General features: G+C 37.3%; 1 protein-coding gene and 1 long non-coding RNA gene across 2 annotated transcripts in view; one reads left to right on the top strand and one right to left on the bottom strand.

The window, feature by feature from the left end:
* The window catches only part of soul2 (heme-binding protein soul2), a 102,666-nt gene that overhangs the window by 31,289 nt on the left and 52,379 nt on the right, over positions 1–18,998 (bottom strand). The window lies entirely within an intron of this gene.
* LOC148977154 (uncharacterized) lies at positions 80–2,692 on the top strand. The gene is made up of 4 exons (XR_016145529.1): positions 80–341; positions 1,293–1,408; positions 1,590–1,625; positions 2,334–2,692. It is a non-coding gene; the product is annotated as an uncharacterized LOC148977154 (long non-coding RNA).

The raw sequence follows: 18,998 nt of genomic DNA, 5'->3' as shown, positions 1-18,998 counted from the left end.
AATCTTCCCCACACTGAAAAAAATGATTCTGAGTGCATGTAAATGTTACGTAGTTAAAATGTGTAATATTAACAATACAATGTTACGTTTATATCTTTACATAATATATCTGGTTTTGAATTTATCTTCATTTGTTCAAAACACAAGACAATGTGCATATTTTTACCTTACAAAATTAATCTAAGTAATCTCAGCCAATCTTTTTAGGCACATGCACTCAACAAACAATACCTTGTTTAATTTACTCAGTGCAAAAAATTACTCCCCTTCCTGTTTTTTGGTCTGGAAACTCCTTGCATTTCAAACGAAGAGGAAGCCTACACGTGGAGACTGAACTCAAGGTAGGTTAAAGTTAGAAAAGTAGGCTAACAATTAAGGTTACTTGGGTTTGTACATTCTTTACAGTGTTCCAATTGTTGTACAAAAATTAGGCTTTAAATGTAATTTGAAGATTGCTTTGTCGTACGTGGATTTTCTGTTAATTACCATGTGGCAACGCTGGGATTGCTTTATGTTGCTTTACGTGTAGTCTAACATTAATTGAAACTTTGCAAGTGGCCATAGAATGGTTTGTTCTAGTGTAATTTAAAGCCAGCGTTATAATCCAGCAATAAAATAATGTAATGTTAGTGCAAGCACGTGGATTTTTAGAGCAGCCATGAATAAATTAGGGTAACATCAATCGTTTTTTTCCCCCAACCTGGGCCTAATTTTATTCTTTAAAAAAATATGTATTTGTGTTTAAGTGACTGATGGGAACAACAATCTTTTAAATTGGCCAGGCTTAGACCGCTTCAGTGTGTAGATGCGAAAGAATTAACGTTAGGCCTAGGCAAATCGTACGTTAATATGGGTAATTGCGTTCTTTTACATCCACAAAACCTACTTGTTTTGCCACTGACATGCTATTCTAATTGTCTGACGACATTACCTAAGATCGCGGACAGCTCCAGCGTTAAAATTAACTCGTTAAATCATTTTACTTGATCTAAAAACTGACTATCATATTAGAAAGATTTAAGATTCCAGCTTGGATATTTGGCCACTATTTATGACAAAACTGAGTTGCAATGACTTTCTGTCTTTCTTTCTTTTTTTTTCTTTTGTCAAATAGTGCAGATAACCATTATAATATCCTTATAATTTATTTGTGTTCACATAGATGGAATTGACAGCATCCGCGAATAACTCCAGTCCAAACGTGGGCGCATTTTTAGAAATATTGATTTAGTTTGCGCGCTCTGTTTTTCTTCATGGTTGTGTAAAAGGTGTTTTTTATACTTTATGGTTAGAGCGCTCATTGGGGTTTTTCAGCCGTCAATCATCTCGTGAACATAGTCCCGCCTTCAGAATGACGCGGTTCGCTGCACGCTTCCCCATCGGAGCTCCGAGGGAAAACAAACCCAAAGTAGGCTAACAATTAAACCGAAACTGAAGAAAATTTGCTTACTGATGAGCAGGTCAACTAATTGCAGTGTTGTGGAGAGAGTAAAATGTTAAACTATTTTTAATTAGGCTATTTACAATTTTTTGCCATGTTTTTGGTTACTTGCATTGGTCAGTTAACTATAACACTGTGTCCTTACCAGGTGATCCTCCTGACAAGTAGGCTACACTGGATAAAGGTTTGTAAATTTCTCTAAATTGGTTTATTGTAGTGAGAAAACTGGGGGTATAGTTATAATGTCAAATGGCAAAATTCCTGTTGTCCTGTTTATATAGAAAGTTTTAGTGTTCTTCAATACAGTACATGTGACACACTTACTCATGACCAGTGATGCTGGCATTTCGACACAAAAAAAAAAAAAAGACAAAAATAGTAATGCTCAGTAACTTGGATAAGTAACTGAAATCTGAACACTTTTGTCAGTCACAAGCAATAATGCGCTACTATTTCCAAAAACGTAATCAGATTAAATTTACTTATCCAAGTTACTGTGCGTTACTATTTTTGTCCTTTTCTTTAGTAGAAATGATGGCTGGTATTCGATATGAAACCGAAATTGCGACACTCCCTGTGTCACTGTGTGAGAAGGCAGAATCACAACACACCACTTCCAACTATCAGAGTTATCCTTCCCGTCCAGATCCAATGCTACCACATTTTTAAATTACTATTAGTATTCTTTGAAGTTAACATTATAAAATACATAGACCTACACCACACTGCACATTCTTCGAGCACATGCTTGCACAAATGTACATAAGTATATAGAACAAAACTACCACAGCACGTAATCCCACCAAGATTTCTGTTTAGAGCAAAGAGCTGTATGCATTCTTCACATTAGCAAACAAAAAGTAGGTTAAATTCTCTCTTGTATATTTCACAGTTTTGTGATGACGACGATTCTGCAGCCATCCAAGAGGAAATCACTTCATTTGTACTCAACATGTTCGTGGTCACCAAAACCAGGGATGGAGGTCTCGAGAAGCAAGCTGGAATAGCCATCAAGGGAGAAGAGGTCCTTTTTGGAATTCCCAGTGTAGCACATGCTTGCACCTATAGCTTATGGGCATTATTTATCCAAATAAACTAAAATACACCTTTGGAGGAAGTTAACAAAAACATGCCCTCCAAAATCCAGCTTATGGCCTAAAAGTATGACAGACGTTGTTGTTTATAACTCTGTTTGGACTTTTTGGGACTTTGGCTTATTCACCATATCCCCCAGAGTTAAATAAGTCCACACATACCCTTCTCATCTCTATGCGTGCCGTAACAGTCAGACGCACCCACTGTTAGCCTAGCTTAGCACAAAGACTGGAGGTAAACAGATCCAGCTAGCATACTAATCTTAATAAATGACAAAATAACACCAACATTTCCTATTTACATGTTGTGTTTTTTATAGTCACTGTGTGTACAAATAACAAGGTCATATGAGACACAGCCATCTTCAAAACCGTATACATACAGGAAACTATATTCTCAGAAGGTGAATCACTTCTACTTGGTCAGAGTGATTAGCGCAACACTCTGAGCGAACTCTCTGCTCCTCACCACGGGGCTTCTCAGGTGCTGTGAGAAAATCACTGCATAGAAGAAGTGCTTCACCTTCTGAGAATATAGTATCCAGTGTGTATACGGTTAGAAGATGGCTGTGTCTCATGTGACTTTGTTATTTGAACACTCTGTGACTATACAAATCACAACATTTAAATAGGAAAATGTTGGTGTTATTTTGACACTTATTAGGATTAGTATGCTAGCGGGACTGCTGACTTACTGACTTAGTTTACTTAGGTAAACTGCTATTTACCACCAGTCTTTGTGCTAAGCTAGGCTAGCAGTGGGTGGGTCAGGCAGAGTTACGGCACACACGTAGATGAGAAAGGTATGTATGGACTTATCTGACTCTGGGGGATATGGTGAATAAGCTTAAGTCCCAAAAAGTCAGAGTGTTCCTTTAAAGTCTTAGAATATGTTACTGTACATGACTGAAAAACACAATTGTATAGAAAATACTCTGTAAATGTTTATTTTTATTGAAAAGTCCTTACTGAGAGTGTTGAAATATAGTTAAACATCTGGTTGGTTGGTTGAGACTGATGTAGTACGTTTAAAGGGATAGTTCACCCAAAAATGAAAATGAAGTCATTAATTACTCACCCCCATGCTGTACCAACCCCGTAAGACCTTCGTTCATCTTCGGAACACAAATGAAGATATTTTTGATTAAATTTGAGAGGTGGATCACTGCTACATAGGCTGCCTAAGACATTGAAACTTGACGGCCCAGAAAATCAATTAAGAAAATGTTTAAATATTCCATGTGACTACCGTGGCTCAAGTATAAGTTTATATAGATTTGAAGATCACAGTTCTCGCACATGCGTCGTGGAAATCTCTTGAACTCTCGTCTTTTTTCGCACAAAAAGTAGTCTCGTCGCTTGATAAACTTATAGTTGAGCCACTGTAGTCACATGGAATATTTAAACATTTTTTTCATTGACTTTCTGGGCCGTCAAGTTTCAATGTCTTAGGCAGCCTATGTAGCAGTGATCAACCTCTCAAATTTAATCAAAAATATCTTCATTTGTGTTCCGAAGATGAACGAAGGTCTTACGGGGTTGGTACAGCTTGGGGGTGAGTAATTAATGACTTCATTTTCATTTTTTGGGTGAACTAACCCTTGGTCACAGCATGCATATCTTGAAGTATTGAAGGGGAATTTTGTTACCATATTCCTGAAGACAATAAAGCCTGTCAACTTCCACTTAATGTTCCACGTCCATTCCTTTAGCACCACCATAAAGCACAATTTTCTATTGTACACAATGTTTCAACCTGTGAGGTGAATATATTTTATTATACTTTTAAATTTTGTATACTGACCTTGTCAGTTTTTACTATCAAATGGCGAAAATGTCAACTTATATTTGATTAGCACATTCCACGGGGATAGTACCAGTTTTGAAATAGTAGTAGTAAAAAATAACTATTTGCATTTATACTTTCAGTAAAAAACTAAGTTTTTAATAATGAGTAAATGTAACTTTAAAATACACTAACATTAAAAAAAAAAAAAAAAATAGATCCCACTTGAAATTTGTAATATGGAAATGTAAAAAGCTTGTTGGATTCAATCAAAATTACTCATTCAGAACTCTTAAAGTTATGTAGATCACACACATAAATAAATTACTACAGCAATGCTAAAATTAAGTTAACTTTATGTGAAAATTCTATTTCAACAAACAGAAAAATTAAGTAGTTTCAACAAAGACTTGTCTTGTTGGATCTACGTAATAAAGTTATGCAAAAAAATTCATTATATTTTTTAAGTAAATCAAGCAGATTATTTTTATCAGTGCAGATCCACCTGTATAGATCTGCCAGGGGGTAATTCATGTATGGTAAATGTGCAGCAGTAGCATGTCTGTGAATGTATTGTCCGTAGTAAGTCTAAGTCTTGACCAGCCTGACACAGCAATGGCTCGACCAAGTTGAGATTGGACAAGGAGTTTTTGAGAATGATTGTGAGAATAAGTCTTCTCAATTCCTCTATCCTTTACTGTTTTCTGATATCTGTACTCAAACTTTAATTTGTCTATTTTTTTCTGTGTCGCCCTCTGGACAGACAGATAGAGATATGCGGCATATTAGCCCAGACACTCATTACCTCCTCATTTTCAGATTAACTGCTTGACAGAAGCAATCAGCAAGCACAAGTCTCTGTAATTACCCGGGAATGATAATAACAGAACCGAGAGATGTTACGACACAACACAGCTCTCCACAGAATATAGATGGTCATGCTCACAGGCATTTAGCATCGAACAAGCGAACATCCTCATACGTCCTGTCAGCAGGTTAGAGAGATGAGGAAAAACGTGAACCTTGAAGGATTGCGAGGTTTAGGATTAAAAGGCTGTATAAGCAGACATACACGGAGAAAACAAACCATGACAGGATCACATTACAGCGTCTGGACAATCTTATTCCTGAATCCTAAACAATGACCACTGATCCGATTTAACAAATCGCATTAGAGAGGCTCAAGTTGAAATCGAAACTGTATGATATACCAACCCAATCTAAAAGGAAAACAACTTTATTACAAGGCGGCGATTTCATATAAATTCTACGGAGCCCCCCTCCCACTTTAGCAAAAAAAAAATAATTATAACTATCTTGAGGCCACGAGTTACTATCTTGAGGCCACGAGTTACTATCTTGAGGCCACAAGTTACTATCTTGAGGCCACGAGTTAGTATCTTGAGGCCATGAGATAGTATCTTGAGGCCACGAGTTACTATCTTGAGACCACGAGTTACTATCTTGAGGCCACGAGTTACTATCTTGAGGCCACAAGTTACTATCTTGAGGCCACGAGTTACTATCTTGAGGCCACGAGTTAGTATCTTGAGGCCACAAGTTAGTATCTTGAGGCCATGAGATAGTATCTTGAGGCCACGAGTTACTATCTTGAGACCACGAGTTACTATCTTGAGGCCACGAGTTACTATCTTGAGGCCACGAGTTAGTATCTTGAGGCCATAAGACACTATCTTGAGGCCACAAGTTACTATCTTGAGGCCACAAGATAGTATCTTGAGGCCACGACTTACTATTTTGAGGCCACAAGATAGTTATGATTTTTTTTTTTTTTCAAAGTGGGACTAGGGGGGCTCTGTAGAATTCATACAATGAATGATACGGAAATATAAGATTTTTAGAAAAAAGTATGTGTAAAGGTCCTCCCCTAACCCCGCCACTAAACCTAACCACCAATGGGCCATAATCAGATCAGATGAGAGTGTCCGAATACAAAGTAGCCTCCAATAGTTACATATTGCTGTGGCATTGTGTTGGATTTGCACAGAACCACACAAGCTAGTCACGTGAACTACGCAAACAGCTGAGCACATTTTGAAGAAGGCTACACCACAGGGGAGTGTATATGTGTGTGTGGAGACATGAACACTGCCCTATATTTAGAAGGCCCACTGGAATGGCATTGATGATGCCTGGAGCACCTGTGGCCTTGTGTCTCCCATCCTGTGCCCGCCACACAGGGCACCCAGCTGGGGCACTGAGAGGCTGTGAACATGACTGGGCTCCAGGCCAACAGAACACAAGGATGCTGAAAGCCAGAGGGGAGTCAACAGAACTCATTCATCCCCGTTGTCAATAACTTTATGACATCAGCTCACGCATTGACACTCTCTGCTTCGGATTGGTCCTTAGAGCCAGAGACGCTAAGCTTGGAAAGGTGAACGTTTCCGTCACTTTGGCGGTTGCCATGTGGAGAACTGAGCCAGCCTGTAAGTACTGGTGGAGAGATTATTACTGTTACACTGAAATAAAAGATGGCGTGAAAGAATCATGGTAAATGATTGAAAGGGGAGAAGTGATGGATAAGGAACAGTAGTTTAAAGATACTTTTTGAACATCAAGGAATCTGTCACACCCATAAACAAACAGAACCCAAGAGGGCAATTTATATTTAGTCCACAGAGAAGCAATTCACAACAAGCCTGGAGGATGACGAACAATCCAAATAACAGATGATGAGGTTGACTGGAAGTAGACAATGAACTTGAGCAGGAAGAAATCAGTCACACAGTCCAATCAGTATAATCCATCATTGGATGACAGGGAATCCAACTTGGAATGAATCGAATCACATATAAACTCTAGATGAGAAAACAACACAGGGAGACAAGAACAACAATCTGACAGTGGATGAATGCAAAACACTTACTGAGGTATGAATAAGGGGAAACAAATTCGACAACAGGTGAGCACAGGCTTTTTTTTTTCGTCTGTGAGATTAACCCATTTATCAAATGCAGGTTTATCTGTTATGCATTTCATTTGTGGCAGTGGCCCATTGAATGAGAATTTTTAGATACATATCCAGCCTTTTCCATTACAGAAAAAGGCCTCCTAAATAGGGCCTAGCAAGGATAATCTGTCCCCTTTCACCGTCTGTTGGCCCATTAAGACTGCAGCTGGATGGCAGTATCACACCTGAGACTTACTGTATATACTATGCTGAACTCCTGTCTACTGAATGCTTACATCTCCTAATAACCATGAAAACACAAAAACACATACAAAGGCTAACAGCAATTGATTTATGTACACTTCAACAAGTCAATGCACAATTAAACACATTTACTGTTGTACACATCACATATATAACTATGACATTATGTCAGCTGATTTGGGTCACGTATCTTTCCACATGGAGCTAGAATTCCCGCATTTAGATTAACATGATGACATTGGATAGATGGATTTGATTTGGCCTGTTCAGGAGCATGTTCATATTGTTTCCTCATTTCTCAGTGTGAGCACTGCCACCACCCTACACCACCGCATATCTCATTTGTCTCCAACACTGAGAGACACACCAAGAGAGGGAGAAATGCATTGCAATGAGGGACAGAGGGTCTGCAGCACCGCTGAGAGACACTGGAGATGAATTGGATAGAAAATAGCATGGATAATATGTGGTTTTGATGGACGATTGTACTCCCATGACGCCAGGGAGAAAATAAGTCTAATTCCTGATTCTCTCCATGGACTCGGCACAGAGAGGAAGGGAATAAACCCAAATTAATAGCACAAAAAAGGTCAAATATTATAAACTGCTGTGCTGTGCTGTAACATCACATCGTGATATACCTGTCAATGAATGTAAAACACGCTGCTTATTTTTAGAATGTCAAAACCAATATAATTTTATTAACATAAAGCTGTTTTAACATGTCACAGACATTTACATTTGGGAGGGTCAGATGAGCAAGCTATCAGCAAGCTATCACTGTTTTATCATGTCTGACTGCCTCCATTAGTTAGTGCTGTTCTATGAAGACAGCTTACTGAGATAATAGCTGTACAAAATCTTACTATTCTGAATATTTCACATCTCTGTGCCACAGCCCTTTAAATTCCCTGTTAGGAGTGCTGGTGCATAATTAATGTGATGCAGATTTAACATGCTTTAAACATTTAAAGGCATGTCTGCACCCGACTCACATTTGGAGGGAACTTTTTGAGATATCAATAGCCTTGCAGCTGCCATATTGAAAAAAAAAGCACTCTCACTTTACAGCAAACTCAAGTGGAGTCACTGGATTATTTAATTTCCCACAGCACTTAAGGGCTTCCTAAATTCCTAATTGCCGTTTGGTTCATGATACAATTGTGCTCAGACTGAGCTGATCAAATTAATTCAGATAATAAAAAATAGAAATATTTGTCACACTATATTTTACATGTAGCCTAGTATGTGGTACTTAGACACTATAAAGTATTACATTAAAACTATATAAATTATCAAGGGATAACGTACAGTTGGCCGGTCATTTTTTGCGAAGTAACTTTGTTTCTACATTATTCAGCTTTAAATAAATAAATACATTTGCGTTAATGAGAAATGATTCTGTTTACTTTTCCAAATGCCGTGTTTCCTCCTTATTGCAGAAGCAGTGTTATATTTGGTAGAATTCTCTTTGACAACACTGATTAGATTAAGATGACATTTGATTAATTGAAACCAGATATTTGAATAACACATACCAGTCAAGGATAAATGTAAATCTTAACCTAATCCATTTACGATTTTAGGAGGAATTCATCTTAAAGCCTTCACAATTGAGTCCTCAAGAATTAAAAATCCTATCTGACAGCCATCCAGGCGTTCTGGCGGGTGGAAGACAAATGTTTGAGCAAGATTTCAATTTCTGCCAGCGTCTCCTCCTGTGAGGCAGAATGATTGGGAGAGAGCGCAATAAGCGGGTCCGCATTCATTTGCATTGTAAGGCAAACAGGAAATAAGATAAATAAGATTTGTGACACAGCTGAGTTGAGGCAAAGGATGAGAAATCTAGTGGAAGGATGGAGAGAGAGAAAAGTCAGAAGACAAAGAGAGAGAAGGGCTCCATCAGCGTCTCTAGCCTTCATTCCTCTCGTAACTCCACCTTTTCTGTCTAAAAGTGGGCGTTCAACACTGTTCATCTTTACTTGCAGGCCATGATTTAAACACTGTAATTAATCACTCATGGTTAGAAAGAGAGTCACTCAATGTCTTATTTGAATCATTCAGTGTAAAGTTTTACAAAGGCAAAAAAAAAAAAAAAAAAACACTTGAAAGGTATTTGTGCATTTGTGTAAAATATCCAAAATCCACTAGGCCAATGTTATTTGTTTTGTTTACTTGATTACTTACAATATCCCAAATGTTTCCTACTATTTGTAAATCGTCAGAAAATTGTAATTTTAACCTAGGAAACGAGACGTGTAAGCAGCCGTCAATGGCGTCATATCCGGGTTACCCTCGGTTTCCACTCGTACTGCCATAGTAACCATGGCGATAGATGTGGACAACTGGGTTATGCCCATAGACAGTAAAGGTAATGCCTAGCAGGATGCTCACACTGTTGTTCTTTTGTTCAAACACTATGAACCATGGCAAGCAGACTTTAAGACAAAAAGAGGATTAAAATGAAGATCAACATCTTTGGAGATGGCGAGAGGTCCGCCACTAACTTCGACTTGATAGAGACGCAAGTGTTGCATGTATTAGACAGGTGAGAAAACGTACGTAACATAAAACTAATCAATGTTATTTAGTTCAACATGATGAATTGTTAGAATATGATCTGTATGTTATTCTAATGTTGATCTAGCTTACTGCTAGTCTCATATAACAAACAAACAACCTAACTAACAACATTCAACACACTGAAATGCAGTTTCGTGTGATAGAACTGTTAGAGAAAGTGAAACAGTGCTGCGTTACCTCAAGTTGTGTGAGTATTAATTCAGCACTTGTGTGTAGTTCGGTGGAATGAAATGTCCTTATTTCTTTATATTCGTGGGACTTGCGGTTTGTGTCTCATTAGCAATTGTGCCTTGCTTCATACCACAGTCATGATAAAAACATCACTGTATTCACTCATCCTAAAAGATCCATCAGCTTGCCAACAAGATCCATAATTCCGCTTAATGCTTTGCGTCATCAAAAAGAGTTTAGCAACACCTGGTGGAGAAAAATCCTATATATTGTACCTTTAAGACAAATCTCTTACTCACAAAGGTAAAGAACAAAAATAATCATGAGTATTCATGAGAACATTCAATCAGATTCAGAACTCATTCAGGGCCACTGTTCCACTGTTTTTTAATTAATTTATTTATTTTTCTTATTACACTTCTAATTTGTCACAGTGGCCGGGACGGATTCTTCTCTGGGATGAAAAAGCCTCTGTATGAGTGGGGACAGGTGGAATTCATTTGTGCAGGAGGAGCTCAAGGACAAAGGTGGGTGTGTGTTTTCTGCCTTCTGTACAAGCTGAATTTACCACTGTGGATGCTGCTGGCTTTAAATGAAATGATCCATGGGGGGAACACAAAAGAAAGACAAAAAGGAGGGATGAGAAGCTATACAAAACACAGATGGGTGATTGTAACTTCAGGCAGGACAAGCCTAAGGCAAGGACGTCTAGAAAAAAATAATAATAATCCTCTGACGATTTTTAAAGCAGACCACCAACAAAATTTTCTCTTTCAAATAACCTGACATCTTTGTGATCTAGGATCAAATTTGCATTCATCAGATTAATGAGTGTGCATTTTTTTTTTTTTTTTTTACTGTGCAGATCCATTGACATCAAATGACAGGTGCAGTTTCCTTTTCTGTGTTGATGTTACTGTTCCTAAGTTTAGGCTCAATAAGATTTTTTGGTAATTTACAGGTCTGTTTTGCATGAACATATGTGTTACCACTGTGCAGGCTGGTGGTGGTGTAATGAGTGGGGGATTTTGTCTTGGCACACTTTAGGTCCCTTAGTGCCAATTGGGCATCGTTTAAATGCCATGGACCTGAGCATTGTTTCATGTCCATCCCTCTGTGGCCACCATGTACTCATCCTCTGATGGCTACTTCCAACAGAATAATGCACCATGTCACAAAGCTTGAATCATTTCAGGGATGTGGTGGAACGGGAGCTTCGTGCCCTGGATGTGCATCCCACAAATCTCCATCAACTGCATGATGCTGTCCAATCAATATGGACCAACATTTCTAAAGAATGCTTTCAGCACCTTGTTGAATCAATGCCACGTAGATTTAAAGCAGTTCTGAAGGCGAAAGGGGGTCAAACGCAGTATTAGTATGGTGTTTCTAATAATCCTTTAGTTGAGTGTATATATATATATATATATATATATATATACGGTATAACAGTACTGTATTCTTAAGATGTTTAAAAGGCATATCACAGGACTCAAAATAGCCGATACGTTTCAGTTACCCCACATCTTAATTTATAATTCTCTACTATATATCATGCAAAAAGTACATTACATACTGTAAGTCTGCATGCTATAATCCATAAATGTGAAGTATTCATTAAAAATGTGAAAAACACGTCCTTAATTGTGCTTATGGTATATAAACACTTTACTACATCATGTGGCCAGGGAAAGCTGTCTCGTAAATGACATGAAACAGTGACATGGCTGGCATTGTAGATCATGACAATGCGAACATGACAGTAGTGTGTCTGGAGTGCAGTAGGCACAGGAGTGCTATAGAAGATACTTTACTTTTTCAACGGTGTCCAAACTTTATACAGCTACCAGAACTTTGCACTTTAAATGCTTTTGATGTCAAGATCAAGGACTAAAGCTACAAAGGTGAACATAATATTCAGGCAGGGCCTCGAAAAACACAAAACTAAGTGAGATGTGTTTCACGGAGAGATGTAAATGCATTTCTTTTCTTGGCTTCTATAACTACTGGCTGTCCTTCTCCTTGTAATATGTCCTCAGTGATGTAACACCATGAGTCAGGCATGCTGAACTCCAGATGTACCTGAGAAACACCTGCAGTGATTACGACAGCTGCTCTCATTTCCAGAACATCCAGATCTCTTATCTAACTGCAGCCTAGGACAAATGAACAATACTATAAAATACAATAATGTATGTCAGATTTTCTACAGCAAAGGAGTAGTTATGCTCCCTGTGCAGCAGTGTAATTTTAAAATCATTGAGATACTTTTCTAATTTTAAATAACATTTTTTTAAATTATTTTTTATTTTCCGTTTTCTAATTTTAGTAATTTTGTTGTTTTTGTCATTTAAATTTTCTTACTTAATTTTTATTTCAGTTTTAGTTATTTTAGCACATCAAGTTAACTAAATAAAATAAGAAATGTTGCCTTTGTAACTACCTGAAATAAATAAGTTTTATTTTTAATATTTTATATTATATTTTAATTGTTATATAGTTCACTTTTACTATATTTAAAGCAACAAAAAAAATGTTTTTATGTTTTTTGTGTAACTATAATAACACTTCTCTGCGATGTGCAGAACAAATAGCCGGCTCAAGCTGTCACATTCAGTTCGAGGGGAAACACGGGACAACACAAAGCCTGCTGGACCAAAAGCTCCCTTTGATCTGCTCCGTGCGTCTGCTGTTCTGTTTCATGTGCAAATCAGCGGCCATGTGTCCCCACTTCATTTCATGTTTATGAAGCTGTACTTTACTGAAACAAAACAAAACAAAGGGCCGCCAACACACACACACACACTAATTATTTGATCTGTTTTATGTAAAAGTGTGCTTATTTTCAAAGAGCTATTTGCTAAAAGGAACATATGCCAACCATTCTTTATATTAACAAAATTATATGACTCTTTTCCAAAATTATGTCAAATAGAATATATATTATTCAAATATATAGAGTTTTATATGCAGTAGATGGACTAAAACAGGGCCATTTTATAAAATCCATAAAACCTTAGTAGAGTAGCTTTCAGGTTTAATTGATAATTTAATCAATAAGACAAGTTCTTCAAAAATAAATTGAAATCAATGGCTAACAAGATTGTAAACAAATTGTAAGGGGTGAGCAGTGAATGCCATTTACAAATGGATTTTTTTCATGTTGGCTGAAAATTGATATCAAGCACCATGAACTTTTACAAAAATATATTATTTCGGAAGGATCAATTGACAATAAAGACTACATTAATTCACTAATTCAGCTTCAAAGTCATCTGTGGTTTGCTGACGTGAACATTGGGAATTGAATAGCTTTTATTTTTTGGAAGACTGCTTTGAAACTACCAGTGTTTTTACAGTGTATGCAAGGTTGCCAACAGCATTATAGGTTGACAAATATCACAGTATGGTCCTGCATACAAGAAACAAATAAAAGAAAGGTATGAATTGAGCATTAACCTTTGCTTTACTATATGATTTTACATTGAGACAAATGACAAGACCTGACAAATCCTGAGAGAAATATTGCCTAATCTGTTTTTGACACAAACAAGCTGCTATAAGCATTGTTTCTGTCAGAGCTTCTGTTTGTGTGTCCAATCACACTTTTGGTTGAGTGATGGAGTGCGGTGACAGTTACTAAATTGTATGCTGTGTGGTTAAGAGGAAGAAGTCTTTATTTCTGTCACAGTAAACAGTGTAATTTCACAGTGCTGTTTTCCTCAGCACCTCAGTGATGGATCTGCCCGTCAGTACCGTCTTTGCGCTCACTGATCAACATCCATATGTGGAGAAACACACACAAACACACACTGTAGTATTGTTAATGTAACCAATCAGATGTACACTGTAAAACAATATTGTTGGTTTAACTTAAAAAATGAAGTAACCTGGCTGCCTTAAAATTTTAAGTTAATTGAAATAGAAAAATCGAGTGAATATAATGAAGGAGATTGCTTTAATCATTAGAAACTCAAAATATTATGCTATCTGAAGTTGATTTGACAAAAGAAAAAATGTTGTGATTACAAATCATGAAAATATTTTTACAGTGTAGTCTACTAAAGCCTTGTTCACACTATATGATTTTAAAACATCGGGCTGAACTGTGCGGTCCACATTACATGACTTGCTCTCTGTGAAATCAGGAGTGTTTAGCTGTTCACACCACACAAAACAAAGTGATTGATCCACAACAGGAGGTAATGCACTACACGAGTTGACAATGCACTACATAGAGGTACAACCACGATCGGATGATAAGAGCAAATCATTTGTGACTCTAGATCTGTTTCAGTACTATGGTATGGTCTAAAATCCTGAAAATAATCAAATAAATAATGTCACCCAATAATTCTATCTTGTCTACAAACCACATTTTGTCATGAAAAACCACGCAATAAAACGAACCACAAATGACACGAAACTGCACGTGTGCCAATACCCAGCGAAGAAGAGAACACAATACGTGAATATGGACGTCAGACAGAAACTAGTGATGCACACTGTTTGCATGATGATTTACTCTTTTCTAGCATGCTAGATATTTTGTCTTCGCTTCATTGTTGGCTCTTTCATACTAACAGATTGACAAGCGTTCATCACCTGCCAATCCCCCGCGATTTGCACGCAATAACGCCCTGACCTGTCGGCGTGCTCAACGATTTGCAAATCAGGCTTAAAATCCTGTAGTGTGAACTTGGTTTTAAGACAAACTTCCATTTAAACCTGTTTAAAGTCCCTGTAAAGTCAAAATTAAGTATGTGTTCTGAGTCTGTCATACCACAGAAAAATGTGATTTTAGCCACCCAGCCAAATTTGAATGATAAAAAAAAGCCGACAAGTACATAAAATAAGCTATTAAAATCTTGAAAAAATTAGCAGTTATCTCTGTTCTCAAACGCTGGGGCGTGTCTGCTGGCTGCGCTGAAACCACGCCCACTCGCGGGAAAGCTGTCGACGGTGATATTAGGTGAAACTGCTCTCGGAACGGAGGATGAACGCTTGAGGCGGAAGATAGTCGTTTCGGCCCTAAAATAGCAAGGGTGGAAAAACTGTTTAACGGTCTAACTCCGTATTTCAGAACTTCACAGTTCACAGTCTTTGTAATATGTTTTAGCAATACATTTGTAACATTTATAATGTGTTTAGAATTTTTTTGTTGAATTACCTTTACAGGGACTTTAAAATGCATCTCAAATATTTGACTGTGTATATTATATCCTGTGACTACTTGTGATCAGATGAGGGGAGGATCTCTAATTTTGGGACTATATACATCAGTTACAAAATCAATCAGATAGACGTGCATCCAAATATTCTCTTAAAATCATAAATGTTTGGAATGAAAATGAAAAATGAAATAAAACCAAGTGTACAAGGTTTATAAACACGGGCAAAACTTTCCACTAGTGAAGCAAAGAAATTATTATTCTTCAAAAGTGACAAAATGTACAGATTTTAACCAACCAAGGAAACCAGACTCATGTAGAAAATGCAATATATAAAATAATCACCTTGCAACATCAGGAAACAAAATCACAAAAAGCACAGTATCCTTTCAGGGTTGTTGTTGTTGTTAACCAAAACTATGAAAAAAAAAAAAAAATTATATATATATATATATATATATATTGTAAATTAAACAAAGTTGAAATCAAATAAATACAAATAAATATTAGTAACTTATCAATTAGAAATGTTGCTGGGCAACTACCTGAACTTATGTTTAAGTTGAAGTACTAAAATTACTGAGGCAAAAACTGGAAAAAAAAATTAATTGCTATTTCAAAATATAAATGAATATTAAATAATATATAAATAATATTAAAACAGCACTGCATCTTTTCAACAACAAACTGGCTGCATTTGTGTAGATGGCAAAGCAGTGAATGGGGGGCAGGGAACGCAACGGATGCGATGACATCACCCCAAGGGTGATGCGTTTGGATGGAAGAATATTCAGTTGTTGTGGTGGAGCAGTGGAGCATCCTCCTATTTCTTCCACTCCTCTGAGCACAGCAACACAAACAATGGAAGTGTTTATACATTTACCACAGACCCCGGCATCTCTGCTGGCTATTAATAGTTTCTATCAATTCAACACATTCATGGCTTTGATCGCACTCCCGCATGTTTGAAAGACCGCCCAGGTGTAATGAGGCGCTCAGCGAGTGATGACGAAATGGCCAAGTTATTTTTAAGTGACATCAGGAACTGATGGTAATGCGGAAAACATAATTATGTCTTCGATTGAGTGTAATGAGAGAGTATTTTTGTGCGTATTAAACTCACTGTTGACTTTATGCAAATGGAAAGGTGATGGAAGTAGCCTACATCAGTGGGGGTAGTGGTCTGTAAATGGTGGGTATGGGTAATTGGAACTACGCTGTCGCACTATCCCAACGTCAGTGGTGCGTGTAAAATGTATCTCACCTTTTCATAGAGACAGGGTTATAAATCAAACTCAGTGCTAATTGGGCAAACTCAAGCAGGCATAATCTTTGAACACATTCATTAAAGGGGGAGAGAGAGAGGAAGATGGCAAGTTGCTTTGTAAACAAGGGGTGATGTGACCTTACATTACTTTAGTGGAGATCAAAGAAGAAAATAAAATATCAAACAAAAAAGAAAACTTCACTGAATTTTCCACTCGAATAAGCTTTGAGCTAGTCGGCAAGACGATCACAGGGTTGTTGATGTTTTAGAAATCTAGTGCGGTTAAAGGAAGGAATTTTGCAGTGCTTACTGCTTAGCGCTGATGTTTGCAACATTTTGTAATGATCCTGATTTTCCACAGATTCTCACATTTTAAAGCTGCCACTAAAGCTTCAATCACACTGCTAGACTGATGGTTGGAAGTCTCAGGTCATTGGGTCACTATACTGTCACTAAGTCATTGGTGAGAGCTGCTGACCATAGCTTTACAAAATAAAGATCTGCCAGTAAATATATGTCATTCGATTTTGAAAGTGAGTGTTTGCAAATAAATTGCAGCCATGCAGAAGCCATGTCATGTGAGCAAGACTGCTGATTTTCAAACCAAAAGCAAGAATACGAGTGTGACATTTCTTTTATACAACAGCTAATATAAAGTAATCTAAATTTTAGAGAATATTGCCACTCTTAGTCTATTTTAAATCTCAAACAAAGCCACAGAAGAATTACTGTGTTCTCAAACAAACCGCTGTTGGCGGAAATTTCACGAGCAATATGCAGTCAATTACATAGAAATCTACACAATCAGTTGTTTCAATCCTATTCAAGATGGTTGCACAAGTTCCCCGCACTGACTAACAGATAGCTGCTTGGTCTGAAAGTAACTTCTGTACTTAATGCATTAATACACTATTGAAATTGGCCAATGATCTTTTTTACCCATGAAATTTCTCCAAAATGTTGTTCTGACACTTTTAACACTTAAAAGTGTTTTTGAACAAATCAGTTTGATTAAAAATTCAATGACTCCCTAAGTTGTGCTCGACTAGAGAGCAGAATAATGGTTCTCGGGATACTTTGATGTCATACGCAAACACATTCGCATCCCAAGACGTCATCTAACTGATTTTTTTTTACCAAAACGTCAACAAACGTCAACATCAACATTTTTTTGACCAAACGTCAACATCCAACGTTTTAGGGTACCCTTTGCTAGGGCGTCATCCAACTGACGCTTTACCTTTAGCGTCAGTTAGATGACGCGGGTAGGTTTAGGTCTGGGGTAGGATTAGGGTTAGATAGCATCATCTAACTGACGTTAAAGGGTACCCTAAAATATCGGATGTTGGCGTATGGTCAAAAGCGTCAGTTATGACGCTTTTGACGTCTTGGGATGAGAACGGGCTGCATACGCCTATTGGTCTATGCAGCATCGCTTCAAATCAAACTCATCTATTGACAATCACTTGATTCATTCCTGAATGACTGAGCGAATGATTCAAATAACTAATTTGACATTCACCCATATAGTGTCGATTGACGCGGAAACGGCAGAAAATGTCATTGAAATCCACCTAAAAGCACAGAATGTTTGATTTTACTCTCATAATTGTAACTGTTGGTGGCCATTTTGTTGCTGCACTTAGCTGTGTGAACAAAGCCTGAAACCAGAGATCCAAACGGCACTAAATTAGATTGAGAAGTTCTCTTTGGACTCCACTATGGACTGTGGGGGTGAGATTGATTCAGTACGAGGCAAAACAAATCACAAACTGTTGCCAGCCGACAGTGTTCCTGCCCAGAAAAATGACCAGTGTGTTGAAAAAGAGCCTTATTAAATATCACACTGGGCTCATGTGGTCTTACTGCAGGCTGGGTAACACAATGATAGCCTATCTACTCTATACTATGCTTGATTTAGCACAAACATGATTAAATACCTACAGATAATGTAATAATCGTAGTGTGATATTACATTTTCATTCCTATTTGACAACATGAATAAAACACGCCGATTCACTTTTAATTATGTGCTCAAGCATGTTTGCTTACAAAAATGTGATTAAGCTATCCATCTCACTTTATTCTTCTTATTATACATCAAATGTAATTTCTTTATCCTATTATTTTTATTTTTTTATAAATGCAGGTAATTTGATGTAATTAGCAGTCACATTACAGTGTTAATATTAGAATGTAATTATATTGGTAAGTACTGAGCATTATATTATATAAGTAATTACACTCTGGAGCAGCATTTATTCAACATTGTTACTGAATTGTCCTACAGACATATTATACAGACCC

Source organism: Pimephales promelas, chromosome 11 (assembly GCF_988280905.1).
Source record: "Pimephales promelas chromosome 11, fPimPro1.hap1.1, whole genome shotgun sequence".
Classification (NCBI taxonomy): Eukaryota; Metazoa; Chordata; class Actinopteri; order Cypriniformes; family Leuciscidae; genus Pimephales; species Pimephales promelas.
Note: the sequence above shows the minus strand (reverse complement) of the source record. Positions and strands in the feature narration are given on the sequence as shown.